This window comes from Papio anubis, unplaced genomic scaffold (genome assembly GCF_008728515.1).
Source record: "Papio anubis isolate 15944 unplaced genomic scaffold, Panubis1.0 scaffold1103, whole genome shotgun sequence".
Lineage (NCBI taxonomy): Eukaryota > Metazoa > Chordata > Mammalia > Primates > Cercopithecidae > Papio > Papio anubis.
In genome coordinates this window covers 1-18,151 of record NW_022160159.1, presented here as the reverse complement: position 1 = coordinate 18,151, position 18,151 = coordinate 1, and the positions used below count along the sequence as shown (strand labels likewise).

At 56.4% G+C, this 18,151-nt stretch overlaps 1 long non-coding RNA gene across 1 annotated transcript; it reads right to left on the bottom strand.

Annotated features, from left to right (window-relative positions):
- Positions 1-4,049: 4,049 nt before the first annotated feature.
- Positions 4,050-11,131, bottom strand: LOC103881582. The gene is made up of 3 exons (XR_004181139.1): positions 10,281-11,131; positions 7,963-8,090; positions 4,050-5,654 (listed from the first exon to the last, which is right to left on the bottom strand). It is a non-coding gene; the product is annotated as an uncharacterized LOC103881582 (long non-coding RNA).
- Positions 11,132-18,151: the final 7,020 nt, after the last annotated feature.

Sequence of the window (18,151 nt, the reverse complement as noted above, 5' to 3'; positions counted from 1 at the left end):
GCGGCAGTTCAGGCTCCTGTCAGCAGCAGCCCCTCCACTGTGTTCCCCTGGGCAGGACGGGAGGAAGGGACAATGTAGTTTCCTCTGCTTGGGCAGCTCAGGCCTCACAGCCACCAGAGAGGGCTGAAGATGAGACAAGCTCCTTTCCCAGGCAGGGGGATAAGGTAGTTACAGGAAGCTCAGAAAACAGATGTCTTGAGAGAAGCAGGCGCTAGGTGGTCTGACCCAGATTCTTCCCGCTCCAGACAGTACCCATCCGGCCCCAGTACTAATCCCCTGGAGCTCAGCTCTCATCTCAGCTCCACCTCTAAGTCACTGGGGGCAGGCCACCTACTCTTTTGAGGCTTCAGTCTACTATTCTTCCAAGGGGAGACTTAGATTGGTTTCTGTTTCCTTCATAAATCACATGAAGATAAAGAATGACGGAGAGGCCGGGGGTGGTGGCTCACGTCTGGAATCCCAACATTTTCGGATGCCAAGGCAGGAGGATCACCTGAGGTCAGGAGTTCGAGACCAGCCTGGAACCCATGGAAACCCTGTCTTCCACTAAAAACTACAAAAATTAGCCTGGCGTGGTGGCAGGTGCCTGCAAATGCCAGTTACTCAGGAGGCTGAGGATGGAGAACAGCTTGAACCTGGGAGGCAGAGGTTGCAGTGAGCAGAGATTGTGCCACTGCACTCCAGCCTGGGCGACAGAGTGAGACTCTGTCTCAAAAAATAAAAAAATAATAAAACTTAAAAAAAAAAAAGGAGAAAGGCTTGGACGCTGGGGGCTGTCTGAAGGCGCTTCTCACTAAAGGAGCTCACAGAGCCAACTCTTCGCCCACACCTATGCAGCTGGGTCACTCCAGCCCTCCCCTACTAAGGTAGGGCACCTGGCACCTCACAGGACAGGCCACAAAGCGGGCATTCACGCTCTATGCGGGCAAGCTTGGGTGGTGCGAGGATGAAAGGGAGCATCTTTCTTGGGCTTATATCTAGGATGACACAGCCATGTTGCCCTCTGGCAAAAGGGGTCGAGGGAAGGGGGAAATCTTCCTTGTTGGAACAGATAAGCAACCACCACCTGGTGTCAGAACACACGGATTCCAGCCCCAGTTCTGACATTAAGTGTAGCTGCGGGGAAACTGCTTAAACTTCCTCCACCTCAGGTTTTTCATCTGTGAAGAGTAACTTCAGGCAGGGCGCGGTGGCTCATGCCTGTAATCCCAGCACTCTGGGAGGCTGAGGCAGGCGGATCACGAGGTCAGGAGTTCAAAACCTGCCTGACCAACATGGCGAAATCCCGTCGCTACTAAAAATACAAAAGTTAACTGGACATGGTGGTGGGCACCTCTAATCCCAGCTACTTGGGAGGCTGACGCTGAAGAATTGCTTGAACCCAGGAGGTAGAGGTTGCAGTGAGCCGAGATCACACCATTGCACTGTCTAGCCTGGGCGACAAGAGCAAAACTCTGTCTCAAAAAAATAAAAATAAAAAAACCAGGCACGGTGGCTCATGCCTGTAATCCCAGCATTTTGGGAAGCTGAGGCGGGTAGATTGCCTGAGGTCAGGAGTTCGAGACCAGCCTGGCTAACATGGTACAACCCGGTCTCTACTAAAAATGCAAAAATTAGCCAGGCGTGGTGGTGGGTGCCTGTAATCCCGGCTACTCAGGAGGCTGAGGCAGACGCAGGAGAATCGCTTGAACCCAGAAGGCAGAGGTTGCAGTGAGCTGAGACTGCACCACTTCACTCCAGCTTGGGCAATAGAGCAAGACTCGGTCTCCAAAAAAAAAAGTCCTACTTTTTATTTCTTTTCATTCTTACCATACCATGGTCTCCCTCCTGGCGAGTAACTGAAGCCTCAGAGAGGTTAAGAGACTCGTCCAAGGTCACAGAGTTGGAAAGTGATAGCGGAATTCAAAACCAGAGCTTCCCTTTGAGCCCTTCTGCCATTCCTTCAGGGAAGGTTCACAGCAGAGCAGGCAATAAATGAGGGCTGCGGTAGATGGAAGATACTGCCAGGCTGGGCTCAAGCAAACCCCCAGATTTTTCCCAGGCCCCCTCCCAACGCCCTGCTCAGGAACAGCCCCAACCTGGGCCACAAGGAGCAAACCCTGAGATTCCTCCTCGAGGCTAGCAAGCGAGGCAGGGGGCTGATGTCTCAGGCAGATAAACAGCGACTCAGGTGGAAGCAGGAGGCAGGGATGGGGAGAGGCGGACAGCTCACTCAGCTCAAACACAGCATGTTCAGGGTTCACTATCCTGATTTTCCCCGGATAAAGATGGGGGTCCTGGTGGGGTTCACCCCAGCCCCAGGCCCAGAGAAATTCTGCCCGAGACCCAGCCTCGTGGTTATCTCCATCAGCAACACTTGTCCCGGACCCCTTGAAGGGAGCCGGGCTGACCTGGAATGAGATAATAAACTGGGACAGAAAAGGCCTTTTCCATTCAAGTTCCCCTTTCCCTCCTCATTACAGGCCCCACCCTCAGCAGGGCTCTGCACAGTAAGATGCCTCCTGGATTACGTGACAGCAGGTGGGGATCTGGGGATAGATCCTGTCAGTTGGGGAGACCCAAGCCTCACCTGTGGCCAGGGGATCAGTGGGCAAAAGTGTAGCTCCTGCTAAAAGAATAAACTGCTGGCCAGGCGTGGAAGCTCACGCCTGTAATCCCAGCACTTTGGGAGGCCAACGCAGGCAATTACTTGAAGTCAGGAGTTGAAGACCAGCTTGGCCAATATGGCAAAACCCCGTCTCTACTAAAATATACAGATTAGCCAGGGGTGGTGGTGGGTGCCTGTAATCCCAGCTACTTGGGAGGCTGAGGTGGGAGAATCGCTTGAACTCAGGAGGCAGAGGTTGCGGTGAGCCAAGATCGCGCCATTGCACTCCAGCCTGGGTGACACAGTGAGACTCCATCGCTAAATAAAATAAAATAAAATGAAATAGCTTCCACCTGGCTCTCTTTCTGGGCATGCTTGTCCCTTAGCTCAGCCACCATGCTGGGAGGAAGCCCAATCTAGCAGGTAGAGACAGCATATAGAGACGCCCATGTGCAGAGGAACGGACCCAAAGCCAACAGCCAGCAACAAACACCAGATGTGTGACAACTTAGCCTTCAGATGACTTCAGCCCCCAGACTTTGAACCACTCCAGACAATGCTGAGTGGAGAAGCGTTATTCCCACTGAGCCCTGCCCACGTTGCAGATTCATGGGCAAAATCAATGTCACCATTGTTTTAAGCCGTAGGCTTTTGGTGGTTTATTAAGCAGCATTAGATAACCAGAACACTAGCACGGCCAGAATTTGAACCAAGCAAGCTGGCTCCAGAGCCTGAGCTCCTGCCACTCTGCAATGGTCCCTGCTGTATGATAGACAGTACAGAGGAGGAATTTCAGCCTTAGCTCTGGAGTCAGACCTCTCTTCATTCATCAATTCATTCATTCATCAAATGTTTATTGTATCCCTACTGTGTTCCAAGCTGTCTGCTAGTCTTAAGAATATTTTAGTGAGCAAGACAGAGAGATCCCTGCTCTAGGTGGGGAAGAGGCGGTTAGGAAGTAGAGGATAACAGAGGACTACCTTTATGCGGGGTATTCACAATTGAGTGATCTGATCCAAATGGGACCAGATGACTAGGGAATGCTATGTAGAGGGGGTGATGTGGGATGGCCTTTCTGAGAGGGAGAATGCCAAGATGAGATGGACACGGCTTTGTGAAGAGTGGAGGGAACAGCAGAGGAACAGGTCTGGGTTCAGAATCTGGCTCCTTCACTTATTAGCTGTGTGATCTTGTAGAAGTAACCCAGCCTCTCTGAGCCTATAGGTCCTCATAAAATGTGAAAACTTCCTCATAAAATGGTGATGCTTTAACCTTTTTTTTTTTTTTTTGAGAGGGAGTCTTGCTCTGTCACCCAGGCTGGAGTGCAACGCGATTTTCTCGGCTCACCGCAACCTCTGCTTTCCGGGTTCAAGCGATTCTCCTGCCTCAGCCTCCCGAGTAGCTGGGATTACAAGTGCACGTGACCATGCCAGGCTAATTTTTAGTATTTTTAGTAGAGATGAGGTTTCACCATGTTGGCCAGGCTGGTCTCGAACTCCTGACCTCACGTGATCTGCCCACCTCAGTCTCCCAAAGTGCTGCGACTACAGGCATCAACCACTATGTTTGGCCAGGGATGCTTTTCGAACCCATGTGATCGGACTACTATCCCCTGAAATGGGACTGTTCTGAGGAGCCAATGAGCTGATTACATGTATAAGTGTGTAGTCCAGGGCCTGGTGCAGGAAGAGTTCCATAAATACCAATGATTTTGGTGAGATTAATTATCCTAAGGCCGAGGTCCCCCAGTGGATGCACAGAGCCCCAGAGATCACTCTGCTCCCCATCAGAAACTGCCAACCAAGGCTACTGGGAAGAGAATAAGAACAGCTAAGTAAGGGAGACTTCTCACAGCTGCACTGGTGCCCAAGACACTGAGGGCGGGTCAGGAGGAGGCAGGCAGGAAAACACACTTCTCTGTAGCATGGTGACACACACGCCACTTCTGCCCACCCCCTGCAGCCATCCCTGACTCATCTCCTCAACCCTGAGCTTGAGCCCATCACCCTCAGCTCAGACTCGGGAGGATGGGATTGGAGGCTGGATATGCCGTCCCTCTTCAGGCCTTGCCCAGAAGGCAGTGGGCACCCACACAGCCAGATGGGGAGAAGCAACTTCCTCAGGCAGAGGAAGGAACAGGGTAAGGAAGCCTGGAGAGAGGGCAGAACAGGGCATGGCAGAAGACACAAAAGAACCTCAGTGGAGGCACCTGAAGTATCACCTGCCATCCAGATGGGCACACTCTCAAGAACCCTGAAGAGCACTCAGTAGGTGGCTGGCACACATATCCAGAGAAAAGTACCCATGAACAAGCTAGAGCACCCAACAGTGCACACAGAGAGAAGTGCTCAGGAGAACCACATGTTGCCACCCAGAGACATCCAGACACAGCAATCCAACAAGAAGCCACCCGGGGCCACGCACGCATGCCACACACAGATGTGTACACATGCACAGGCACACCTCAATGTTCCCAGCTGCCTGTCACTCCCCGTCTCTCCTCTTGCTCTTGCTCACTGCCAGCCATCTGATCGGCAGGGCCCTGATTGTGCCAAGGTCCTCCTAGGTGCCCACTCCTGCTCCCATCTGCTGATCCAGGCCTGGGAGAGGCCAGCCAGCAGCCCCAGCATGGTCCAAGGAGGAGACCAGTAATCATGGATCTGAACCAGGGAAACGAGTGGAAACAAGCTGGCCTTGAGAGCAAGCCACAAGTCCAGAACCAGAGTGTGGGCAGGGCCAGGGGCTCAGCACAACCTTGTCTAGGGCCAATTCCCCCAAAGCAGAATCCTTGCCTTGGCATCACACCTGCCTTGGGTGACCCTGTGTCTGCTTCAGATTGCGAGCAGGTGGACAGGAATGCCCTTATAACCATCTGGAAGCCCTGAAGGATTGCAACAAATAGAGAAGCAAACACACAAAACATACCCAGAAAAGTGCAGCATGTCAGGGTGAGATCAGCCAAGAGGTAGAACTTCCTACTGGACAGGCACCAAAGCACTGAAAGAGACTGTAGTGAACCGAGATCACATCACTGCATTCCAGCATAGGCGACAGAGTGAGACACCGTCTAAAAAAAAGAAAAAAAAATACCGTGTTAACAATTAAAACACCCAGCTAAGGAAACCCAGACTCAGAGAAGTCAGGTAATTTGCCTTAAGTCATGCAGTGTTAGACACCTCAGTGTGCCGTTCAAGCCCTCCCGGCCCCACCTCTCACGCCAACCATTTCTGCAATGACCAGATCCCTGCAGGCTCCAACCAGCATCTTACTGGTACAACGGGAGAGTGCTTCATGTCAGGCCATCCTGGGCCTTCTTGGAAGCTGCGGTGTGGAGAGCACACAGGAAACCACTAGAGCCCCACCCATGTGCAATCTGGAAGTACACACGGGAGCCAAAGTCCACGGAGCCAGACTTGTTGGCGGGGACCAGGCTAACGGATAAACGCTTTTCTGTTTCTCTTCCCAACAGAGCAGTTATCAATCTCTAAGGCTTCTCGAGAGACCGCCCAGGAGAGTGGAGGGAATAATCACATAGTTGCTTTCTCCTCCTCTCCTTCAAACCCCCTGTCCTGGCCCTTGTTTCCTGAGACCACTTCCTAAATAAGCCACGGCCTGCAAGCCTTTCTCTCAGGCTCCCATGGAGGGGAACGCAGCGGAGGCAGACCAGCAGGTGCTGGAGCTGGGACTCACACCCAGGTCTGAGTGACAGCAGAGCCTACATGCTTAACCACTATGCGACCCTGCCACCACCCCCAACCATGCCAAGGTCCCTTTCCCTCAAGGCTCGTCATTCTGAGCCATGGTGGCTCAGCCAAAGTTGATCAGACAGAGTCATGGGAAAGAGGGTGAGGAGGGCTGCAAGCATGCCTCCAGCAGCAGGGTCCTCTTCTCTGGGACTGAGACCACCTCCCACCAATCACCTTCTCTGGGACTGAGACCACCTCCCACCAAGTCGCCTCAACATGCTGAGCTGAGCAGTCCCACTTAGACCTGCCCGACACTACCCGAGCTTAGCATCTGTCTCTGCCCAGAAACATCAACCACAGGGGTCAAGAGTGGCTGCTATAGCTCTTCAGCTCCAGTCCCCCACCCCACCCCACTGTGGCAGGCCCCCTGGTCCCATCCCTCTCCAACTCCTCAACATCTAGAAAGGGAAGAGGGACCTGAGGCACCTTCTGGAAGCCTGAACAGCCAGACCCAACAGACGCCCACTCCACCTCACCCCTGGACTCAGAAAACCCAGCACCACAGCTTGGAGGTGAGCACAGAGCCTCCCCCAACTCCTGCCCAAGTCGAGAAGATGTGCCGAGACTTCCCTCTGAAAAATCACTGCCCAAGACCTCACAGGCCTTGAGTCACTCCTGGCCTCCCAGCCTCAGGCAGCTCTGCCAGCTGTTTACTCCCCACCTCGCAGCAGGAAGAATGGGGAGGGCAGTGCACCATGGGAAACTGGGGCCTATGGGGCTTGAAGGACATCCCCAGGGTCTCAACGCACGCAAAGAACCCCAGAGCCCTGGCACCTGGCTCAGGACAACTCTTATTCCCTATGGAGGCTTCTCTGATGAGAGCCACTCAACAGGGGCACATCCCAGCAAACCCCCATGGCATATCAAGTGCCCTTCAGGTTTGTTAACAAGGATGTAGGGAGAATCACAGAAAGAAATGAGGGGAAAGAAGGGTGCCCCTCAGCCAGACCCCAGGTCCAGATGCACAGTACCTGGAGCTGGCAAAGCCAGAGAACAGTCTGCAGGGACTCCTGAGGTCTCCTGAACACTCGCCTGTCCTGGACTGGCATCCCCACATCCTTCCAAGCCTTTGGAAAGGAGCATCAGGCTGGAAGCGGGTCCCACTCCCAAAGATCCCTCAAAGTCTCTCAGTCAGCCCTCCACCACCCTACCTCCTCTCCCTGCAACAAGCACAGGCTGGAGTGAAGAGTGGATGGAGTTTCAGCCCTTTCGGGAAAAACTGCAAACCTGGCCTAGCTACGGGGTCCACTGGGGCTCCTGGCTGTTTTCCTTCCACCGCCACCTGTAAACAGCCCATCATCTCTGACTTCCATCCCTGACAGCTTCCCTCACCAGACTCTGACAGGGGCTGAACAACTGAGGCAGGCACATACACCCTATGGGTGGAAGTGTGTGCAGCGCCTACCCGCGGGGGTTTCTGAGGACGGTCACTCCACCTCCCTAGCACAACCCGTGAGGCTGTATGGCTCTGCGGCATCGCAGTACCGGCTCATACCATCCATACCTACTGGTGTCTGTCTGCAAATACACACGCATTCACACTCCACACATGGCCCGATTCTCCTTCAGTCACACCAGGAAGCACGTCTGGATCCCGGCTGGCTGCAGAATCCCAGCCCCGTGGCTGACCTTCTGTGGCATGGTGCGCAGCTGCCTCCCAACGTGGGCGACGCAGTGCCAGTGGTCTGCTTTCCAGCGAGCGGCAGGTGACTCCTCTTCCAGGCTCGGAGCAACTGGTCGGGGAAAGCCAGAAAATCCTAGAACAAGATCCAAAGAGTAGCAGCGTTAGAGCCTCTTCTTGTCATGCTGGTGGCAGGGGCCGGTTTCAGTGAAAGCACTCACACCTAGCCTCTTCTTTTGGCCCAAGTTGGCCAGGAACTGGGGACAGGGGTGGAGCCTGAAGACACCACAGTTACTGAGCTTCCCACTCCACAGAAACCTCTGGGCCCACCCTGGCTGCGCTCCTCGGAAAGCAGGAGCAGCAGAAACTCAACCCCAGCCAGCCTGCCCCACCCATGTGTCGGTTCCTGTCCCTGATGCCTCCATCCATAGGGCCCTGTAGCCTCGCTGTGTTTGTTACTGCGTGCCCGGGGGACCCAGGCAGTCCCCACAACACAGAGCAAAAAGGACGCGGGTCGGGGAACCACGGTGGGTCTGGGGCCCCTGCGGTGCTCAGGAGTCCCGCGGAAACGCTATACGCCTGCCACACTTAAGCACAAACAGGAAGATGTGGCCGGCTAAAGTCCGGCATCTGGAGAGAGGAGGACCGCTCCTCTCTTGGAGGCCACCACTGTCACTGACGCCTCCACTGCCCACCACCAGCAGTGCAGCCCTCGAGAACGTCCCTAACTCGACCCGCCTGGGACACTGCTGCACCAAATGGCGCCTGCAACCTGCCCCCTGCCACGGGCAGCGCAGCTCGGGATAACGCCCCCAAACCGCTCCCTGCCATGGGCAGTGCAGCGACGGACAGCGCCGCCAACTAGCCCCACATCCCCCCATTCCCCTGCCCCCCGCCATGGAGAATGAGTCCTGGGATAGCACCGCCAACTAGACCACAGCCTTTAGCAGTGACGCCCCCTGCCACGGGCAGTGTAGCACCAGATAGCTCCCCTTACAAGCCCCCCGCCACCAGCGGAATAGCCCAGGATGGCGCCGCCAACAGGTCTCTCACCTGGGTAGTGTAGCCCCTGATAGTGCACCCTATGTGTCACCCACCGCCAGCAGTGCAAACCCGATAGCGCACCCAGCCCACTCCCTGCCGGGCAGTGCAGCCCCCCCCATAGCATACAACCCGCCCCCACACCCCCGCCACTGGCCGTCCGGCCTCGATAATGTCCCATACACGCTCCTGGCTGTAGGCAGAGCAGCCTATGCATAGCGCCCCCAACCAGTCCCCAGCCATGGGCAGTGACGCCTCGGATATCACACCCAACAAGTTCCCCGCCATGGGCAATGAGGGCCCATATAGCGCCCCCAACCCGTGACCCTCTGCAACCAGCACAGCCATGGATAGAGCCCCCAGCAAGCCCCGCCGCTGCGGGAAATGATGCCTGGGAGAACGCACCCAAAACTCCCCCGCCAAGATCAGTGCAACACCCGATACTGCCCCTAACACGACCCCCACCACCGGCGGCGCAGCAAACGATGGCGCCCCCAATCCCACCCCAGCTTCGGGCAGTAGAGCCCCAATAGTGTATCCAACCCATTCCACACGCCCCTCGACCCCTGCCGGAGGCAATGCAGCACCGGATAGCACCCCTAACACGCACCCCCGCCACCTGCGGTGTAGCCCAGGATAGCGCCGCCAACTCCCCTCCCGCCAGCATCCCTCTCGCCGTGGCAGTGTAGCCCCAACACTGCACCCAATCTGCCACCCACCACCGGCAGAGCCCCTCCGGAGAGTGCACCCAACCACTCCCTTCCCAGCAGTGCAGCCCCCCCCCACCCGCCACAGCACCAAACCCATCCCTCCACCCCCGCCACTGGCAGTCCGCCCCGGTAACGCCCACAACACGCTCCTGGCTGTGGGCAGTACAGGCCATGGATAGCGCCCCCAACCAGCCCCCAGCCACGGGCAATGACGCCTCATATATCACACCCAACAAGTTCCCCGTCATGGGCACTGAGGGCCCAGATAGCGCCCCCAACCCCTGCCCCATGGTGACGAGTACAGTCACAGATAGCGTCCCCAACAAGCCCCCCCGCCCCCGCCACTGTGGGAAATGACGCCCGGGATAACGCACCCAAACCTCCCCCGCCGAGGCTAGTGCAACACCCAATACTGCCCCTAACATGCCCCCCACCACAGGCGGTCTAGCCCAAGATAGCGCCCCAATCCACCCTTCGCCTTGGGCAGCGTAGCTCCTGATACTGCATCCAACCAGTCCCCGCCCGCCCAGCCCCTCACTCCGCCGCCGCAGGCAGTGCAGCCTGGGATAGCTCACCTACTCTGCCAGCTTTCTACCACACTGGCTGCGCAGTACTCTCCCTCACCGCGACCAACGGCAGCCAGAGGAGCCACGCTGTTACAGACTCAAGCCTCCAGCATACCACCGGTGACGCCTCCTTTTCTAAGCTGGGCGCGGAATACCCGAGCTTGCAAACTCAGTAGAGCACAGAGGGACACGGTTGTCCCTTACTGAGGTTATATTAGAGAGGTTCTTGTACTACATGTTCTGACTGGATGGGAGCTAAAGCTGTAGGTCTATTTTGATTGGGCTTTATTTTCACGTTCTGATTGGATAAGAGGAAGTCTTATACTAACCAATCAGAACATGATAACAAAGTCCAATCAGAATAGGCCTAGAGATTTCCCTCATCCAGTCAGAACATGTAGTCCAGGAACTACATTTGCATTAAACCTTATATATAAGGGATGCCAAGTGGGGAGGCTTGCGATTACAGGTTTTTCTGCATCGGCACCCGTAGCTGCTCCGTTCCTGGTTTAGAGGAGATGAAAGGGGAGGCACTAGCCGCGCATGCTGGAAGCTGGGGCTTGGGTTGACTCTCGTTGCTGCTGCGGTTCCTGGCGGTGAGGGAGGATACAGCACAGCCAGAATGGTAAAAAGCTGGCGGAATAGGTTCATCATCCCAGGATGTACTCTCAGTGCTTTCCCGGTAAACCCCGCGCCCAACCCGGGGTGTGTGTTGGGGGGTTGTGGAGTCCCTGGCTCTCACCCGGGGTGCGTGTCTCTTCCCACGGGGACACCCCAAAGCGGCAAGAAGTTTCCCGGGGACAGGGACAGGCACCCAGGGTTCCAGGGGGAGATTGAGGCAGGTCGCGGAAAAAAAGCGGCGAGGCCAAAGAAAAGACTGGCTTTCCACAGCAGACCTCAGTGCCTTCCGGGGCGACCCCTCGCCCGAACCTGGGGGGTCGTGGAGTCGAATCCAGGGTGCGTGTATCTCCCCACGGGGGCACCCCAAAGCATCAAGAAGTTCCCTGGGGAATGGGGACAGGTGCCCAGGGTTCCGGAGGGAGGTTGAGGCAGGCCGCAGAAAAAAAGCGGCGAAGCCGAAGAAGTGGCTGGGTTCCCGCGGCGGCGATCAGTGCCTTCTTGGTAGCCCCCGCTCCTGACCCGGGCGGGTCATGGAGTCCCTGGTTTCCACCTAGGGTGAGTGTCTCTCCCCACGGAGCACCTCAAAGTGGCAGAAGATTCCCGGGGAACAGGGACAGGCGCCCAAGGTTCTAGGGAGAGGTTGAGGCAGGCCGTGGAAAAAAAGCGGCGAGGCTGAAGAAAAGGCTGGGGTCCCCAGACAGAAGTCAGTGCTTTTCCTGCAGCCCCCGCGGCCGACGGTTCTTGGAGTCCCTGGTTCTCAGGGTGCGTGTCTCTCCTCCAGGGGGCACCCCAAAGTGACAAGAAGTCCCTCGGGGGACAGAGACAGGCGTCCAGGGTTCCAGGGCGAGGTTGGGGCGGGTAGTGGAAGAAAAGCAGCGAGGTCGAAGAAGAGGTTGGGGGTCCCCGGACGGAGATCACCTCTTCCCAGCCCTCAAGAGACCTTCACTCCGGAGGGGGCTGGCCTGCGAAGTCCCTGGCTCCCCCACCTCCCAGGGTGTGTGCGTGGTTCCTCCGGGGCACCTCAAAGCTGGCCAAGAAGTTCCGGGAACGGGTCAGGCTCTGCAGGGGTTCCAGGGAGAGGCTGGGAGCAGGCTATGAGGCAAGCGGCGAGGCCGGCGAAGAGGCTGGGTTCCCCATGGACGGGAGGTCAGTGTTCGTCCCTCAAGCAGGCCTGGAGCCCAGCTAGTGGGGTTCGCGGGAGTCCCTGGCTTCCGGTGGTGCGCAGTGTTCAGAACGGGGTGCCCCAAAGTGGCAAGAATTTCCCCAGGAGTCGGGGACAGGGCCTAGGGTTCCAGGGACCCCGCGGGGTGGGAGTGGGGGTCCTATCCAGGGCCGCTACTGCCCGCTGGGGGCTGGCTGGCAGGTACTATCTGGGGCATCACTGCCTACCGAGGGAGTGGGCTGGGGTGCATCCGCTTGCACGGCTGGGTGGCTGTGGCAGTACTGCTGCAGTGGGTAGGTTTGGGGGCACTATTTGGGGATATACTGCCCATGGCCGGTGGGGCGAAGCTGGGGAACTATGGGGTGCTGCAATGCTCTGGTCGGGGATGGGTTGGGTGCGCCATGGGGTGCAACACTGCCAGAGGTGAGGTGCCTGGTTGAGGGCGCTATTGGGTGCTTCACTGCCTGCAGTGGGCAGGGGATATGATATCCAAGGCATCATTGCTCGCCTGGGGCCGGATGGGGCTGCCTAACTGATCAAGAGGCTGCACTGCCCATAGCCTGGAGTGCTGGGGACAACTGGGTCTGGCCGCAACAGCTGGTGCGGGGACCTGCCAGAGCCCGCTGGCGGCAGGAGGATGCTGGCCTCGGGGGCCAAGAGGCAGAGGCACCGGCCCATGGGAATGCCAAGCTGGGGTGGACCGCCCATGGAGTGGAGGGGGGCTGGTTGGGGCAGACACAGACTGCCCGTGGCTGGGGATAGGTTGCCATGGCAGGGAGCAGGGTGGAAACCAAATGGACATGGATGGAAGGTCTTAATGGGGAAGAATGGAAGAAATGGAGGTGGGGGAGGAAGAATGGAAAGGGAGTGGGTTGGGGCACTGTCCCCGGCTGCTGCTCCTGGTGGGAGAGCAGCCTCGACGCCTATCCGGAAGGTTGCACTGCCCGCAGTGGGAGGTGTTTTGGGTGCCATATCGGGTCGTCACCGTCCGCGCCAGGGATCTGGTTGGGGTCAATATCCCGGACTATACTGCGCTCAGCAGGGGGCGGGTTGCGGGTACCATCGGGTGCTGCATTGTCCCAGACGGGCGGGTTACAATTGCCAATAGGTGTTACAGTGCTGGCATTGGGGAGCGGGGTGTTGGGGGTGCTATCCAGGGGCTATACTGCCAGCGGCAGGTTAGGGGCACCATTGGGGTCTCCACTGCCACTCTGGTGGCAGGTGGCGGAGGTGGCAGTGACAGCGATGGTCAGAAGAGTGGTCTTTCTCTCCCCAACTCCAGATTCTAGACGGCTGTGTGTGGCTGGGGCACAGTGTATGTGTTCCGCAGACCACCTGGGACCCCCAGGCACACAGTAACAGACACCACAGGGCGACAGGGCCCTGTGAGTGGAGGGATGAGGAAGAGGAAGCAGCACTTGGGTGGGGAGGGCTGACTGGGGTTGAGTGTCTGCTGCTCCTGCTTTCCGAGAAGCGCAGCTAGGGTGGGCCCAGTGGTTCCTGTGAAGTGGGAAGCCCGGGCACTGTGGTGTCTCCAGTCCCCACGCCAGGCCCCAGTTCCTGGCCAATATGGGCCAAAAGGAGAGGCTGGACTTGAGAGGATTCGTGTGAGTTCCTTGGCTGAAACTGGCTCCTGCAACCCAGTGGCCTGCATGAGGTGGTCAGGCTCTAATGCTACCACTCTGCATCCTGTTATAGGCTTTTCTGGCTTTGCCTGCCCAGTTGCTCCATGCCAGGAGGAGTAGCCGCTTGTCACACGCTGGAGGCTGGGCCTTGTAGCACCACAGCGCCCCGCTGCGTTTGGTAGCCACGATGGAGACTGCAGATGGAGCTGACGGAACAGTAGAAGGGTGGCTGACTGCCGCCAGGGCAAGAGCAAGGCTGTGGCAGTGGCCAGGTAATAACCTTGTAGGATGGGCCAGTGCGTTGAGGGCAACAGCAGCAGTGGCTCTGTTGACATCGGCACTTGTGGTGGCAGCAGCAGCAGCAAGTCTGGGGGCTGGGAAGGCAGCTAGGAGCCTTGCAGGACTGGCCTGCCTGGCCTGGCTTGGGGAGGAAGCTGTGAGTGCTGTACAGTGGGCCTCTGTGGCAGCTGTGCAGGCGCAGCCGGGGGAAGGAGGAGTCCTCCCCGCTTCTCCTGCAGAATCTGGGGGGTGCCCTCCTCCTGCTGCAACCTGAGCCAGGCGTGAGTGGCACCATTGTGTCTTTATTAAAGCTTGGGTGGTGACTATTTGTGTATCTTTTTGCTTGTTTTTTGTTGGGATAGTCGGACTTTTTAAAATTTCATGTATCGGGGAGGGGACAAAATGTGTAATAGGCTTCTTGATTCCCTTGCCTGTTTTCTTTCTTTTTTCCAGTTTGGTTTTTTTCTTATCATTTTCTTCTTCCTCTTCATTTTTTTATGCTGTTGTTTCTGTTTCTTGTATCATGTGGAGAGGGGAGTGGAAGATAGAGATGAGGCCCTCCCTAGAGACAGTCGGGTCCCCAGGGAAAGCTGATGCATTTTCTAATGAGGATTTTCATTGGTGAGATGTGTGCAGAGTGACCCTGCCTTGGTGTCCAAAAGCCTCCTTGTGTGTGGTGTGACTCTAGGCCCAGGAGGTAACCCCTCTTGTGTAGAAGAACCTGTCCTGGAAACATTTGTCCTGAGAGCACCCAATGGCACATTAGGGAGCTGAGAGCAACTTAGAAGGGACATATGGCCAGCCCCTCCCAGGAGTCCTGTCTCAGGCAGACGCTGGCCCATAGCCCAGGGGCTGACACGGACATCTTCTCCAAGCCACTGTGGGCAGGTGTTGCCAGGGCAGTGTGGTGTTGGATGATGCTGAAGCTGCTGCACAGCCTGAGGTATTCCTCTCTGACAGACTGAGGGCCAGGTACTGCACAGCCTGAGGTGTTTATCTCTACCAGACCGAAGGCCAAGCCCAGGACAGCTCCCCATCCCCTGCCACGAGAAGGCCCCATTTGTTCCACAAACCGACTCCATGAACCCATCCCCCAGACCCCTGACTATGCTGAGCAGCAGGCCTGGTGAGCACTGGTCTCTCCGTGCTGCAGACACGCACCTGCCTAGGGACCTCCTCCTCACCTTCAGGGAGGGGGTGACCTTTTCCTGCCCTTCATGCCGGTCACACCCACGTGCTGTGATGCTGAAGTCAAGCAGGGAAGCAGCAGAGAAGGCGTGGAGATGGACAAGTGCCGCAGCAGGGTCTGAAAGAAGCTCTGGGGTCCACAGGGTTATTGGCCAGATGTCCAGAGAGTGACTCCGGGGTCCTGGTCTCCAAGGGAGAAGAGGGGTTGGGGAGAGGCCTTTGATCAGGCGTGTGGCCCCTGCTCTTCCTGAGCAGGTCGGGCAGCCGGTGAGTGCCTGGCTAATGCAGCTCCCACTGGGCCACACTGCCGGGAGGAGAGCGTGGCCTCTTTCCCAGCTGTTTTCCATCCAAGATGCACAGAGAGCAGGCCCGAGATGCAGGTCACAGCCAAAGCAAGTGGCAGGTGGTGCTGCTTCCCAGGGGACGTTGCTGTGGCTGTTCTGTGGCTTTGAGATGCTTGGGGTGCTCACCTGGAGCTGTGAGCCGTCCTGGCAGGCCTGGGAGGGCAGCAAGGGCGCTTGTGAAAGTTCCCTTTTCTTGAATTTAACAGAATCTTCCCATGTCCACTCTCCAGTACTCTTTTCTGTTGTCCCCAGACAGTGCCAGCAGAGGCCACACGCCATCTGAATCTGGCCACACACACTGCAGGGTCCTGGCCTGAGGGCATGAGGCCAGCATCCCTCACTTTAGGACTGGGAAACCAGTTCCTATGTTTCCAAAACAGCTGAGACAGCTGCCAGTTCCTGTCACCCAAGCCTGGCCTCTGCACCTTACTTTCCTTTTGGGGCCTCAGTACCTTCTTCCTACCTTAGCACCTCTGTCCTCCAAAATGAGGACGAGGAGGGATGGAGATGTCCAGAGGCCTCTCAGGTTCCAGGCTCCTGTCCTAGCCACTGCCCATCCTTGGCTGTCACTGTCCCAGCCTCCCAACTGGCCTCTCTGGCACCTACTGGCCTGTAACCACCTGAGCTGGGGTGTGTCTGCACCTCTGCTTCTTGTGGGCTAAGCACAGATGGGACTTGGAGAGCTGCAAGCTGAGGAAGAAGGCAGGTGCATCTCTGGGTCCCTTCTCACCCAGTTGAGGCCTTCCACAATGCAGTCCCCAGGCAGGGACAGACCCACGTCTCACAAGATCCTGTGTCCACAAACCGTTTCCTCTGAATTCCATTCCTTGGGCCCGGAGCCTGCACCCAGCTGCGCAGTGGACCCTCTCAAGGGCCAGGATGGGGACCACATCTGGCAACCATGAGAGAGGCTGCAGGAGATGGACCTGAGTGAGCTCTGCGCCAAGACAAGGCCCCGCCAATGCTGTTGGAGAAGGAGTGACTGCTGAGAGAAGAGAGAGGATGCTGCCATGATATGGCAGAGTCGGTCTGCAGTCAGCGCTTGGAGGATGAGGCCCCAGGTCCCACCTCTAGCCTGCTCCAAAGGCCAAGCAGGCGGGATCTGAAGAATCTGGGGGTTTCCCTCTGCTCCTCCCTCACCTGGCTGAGGGATAGAGGCAGACTGGACAGTACTGCCCACAGCCCTGGTGCCTGCCGCACAGGCTGGGAAGAGCACCCCTCATCCTCTTACGCATCTAGCCAGCCAAGAACTCCAGGCTCCATGTCCCACCAGGGTGGGCAGGGCAGTTGGACAGAGCAGGCCCAGTGCCCACACTGGCAAGGGCATCCCCCTCTGGAGGAGCTGTGGGGACCAGATCATCCAGAGCACCCTCCCCTGGCTCTCCGTTGCTGGGAAGGCCCTGTCCAAGCTTCTGCTCTCCTGCTGTCTGAGCTCAGTGGTGAGTGGCATCCAACAGTCCCACAGAGACAGCCCCGGGGCCACTGTGGGCTGCTGTAATCCCCAGAGCTGAGCTCCATGAGCTTGGGAGGGGGGCTGGGGGAGGCTCCCTTAGGAAGAGACATTGGCAGGTGAGGGTTGATTTGGGCAGGGGAGACCCAGGCCAGGTGCTTGATGTGAGCCCAGCAAGTTTGAGGGCCTTGGGGGAAGGCGCTTGCGACTTCTGGAGACTCAGGTCAGGGGAGAGGAATCCAGGGTCACAGGGAGTCATGTCTGGGGCAACCAGCTTGACATGTCCAGCCTCGTGCCCCTTGGCTACTTCCCTGCCACCGTCCCTCAGCAGGAAGAGCTCTTTCATTATTTTCCATTTTCGTTTGTGTTCCCTTCCATTTACATTATTTGGGTTTGTTCTGTGGTGGTGTTTTTTCCACCTATGTTTTTTTTTTTTTTGAGACAAGGTCTCATTTTTAAAATTGGATTTTTGTGTGTGTGTCTAGACTGACTTAAGGTTCTTGTTGTAGATTTTGGCTGTTAGCAGTTGTTCAGATGCATAGCGTGGGACCATTGTCTCCTGTCATGTGGCTGTGTGTTTATTCTGCTGGCAGTTTCTTTTCTGTGCCCCAGCTCTGTGGATCTTCTGACCCAACTTGTGCATTTTGCTGCTTCTTGAATTGCTTTTGGAGGCTGAGCCGTGTAAATGTTTTGGGAAAGCCCATGTGGAGAAGATTATTTTCCAGGTTTTCTTGTAGGATTTTTGTAGTTTGAGGTCTTCCATTGAACTCTTTCGTTCATCTTGAGTTAATTTTTGTGTGGTGACAGGTAGGGCTCCAGTGTTACTTGAGGTATTTTAGGGGACAGTGATGTGGAGAACCCACTCTTTTACCTGTTAGTTTCATGTGTCCTTACCGAAAGTGACCATTAAGTTTGTTTGCCCAATTTTGGCTTCTCTGTGTGTGTGTGTGTGTGTGTGTGTGTTTTCCTTAGTAGTCTTTGTTTCTGGTGAATATTCAATATGAACCTCCCTCAGATATGTGATTACTTATCATTTTCTCCCAGTTTGTAGGAGGCCTGCTGTTTTGCTTCATTTAAAAAAATTCCCGTGAAGAAGCTCTTCAGTTTTTTTGTGTTCTGACGCGTTTACTTTTCCTTTTGTTGGAAGTGATTTTTTGTCCAATCAAGAGAAAAATTAATTTGGGATTCATTCCTGTGGCAGTGAGTGTTTT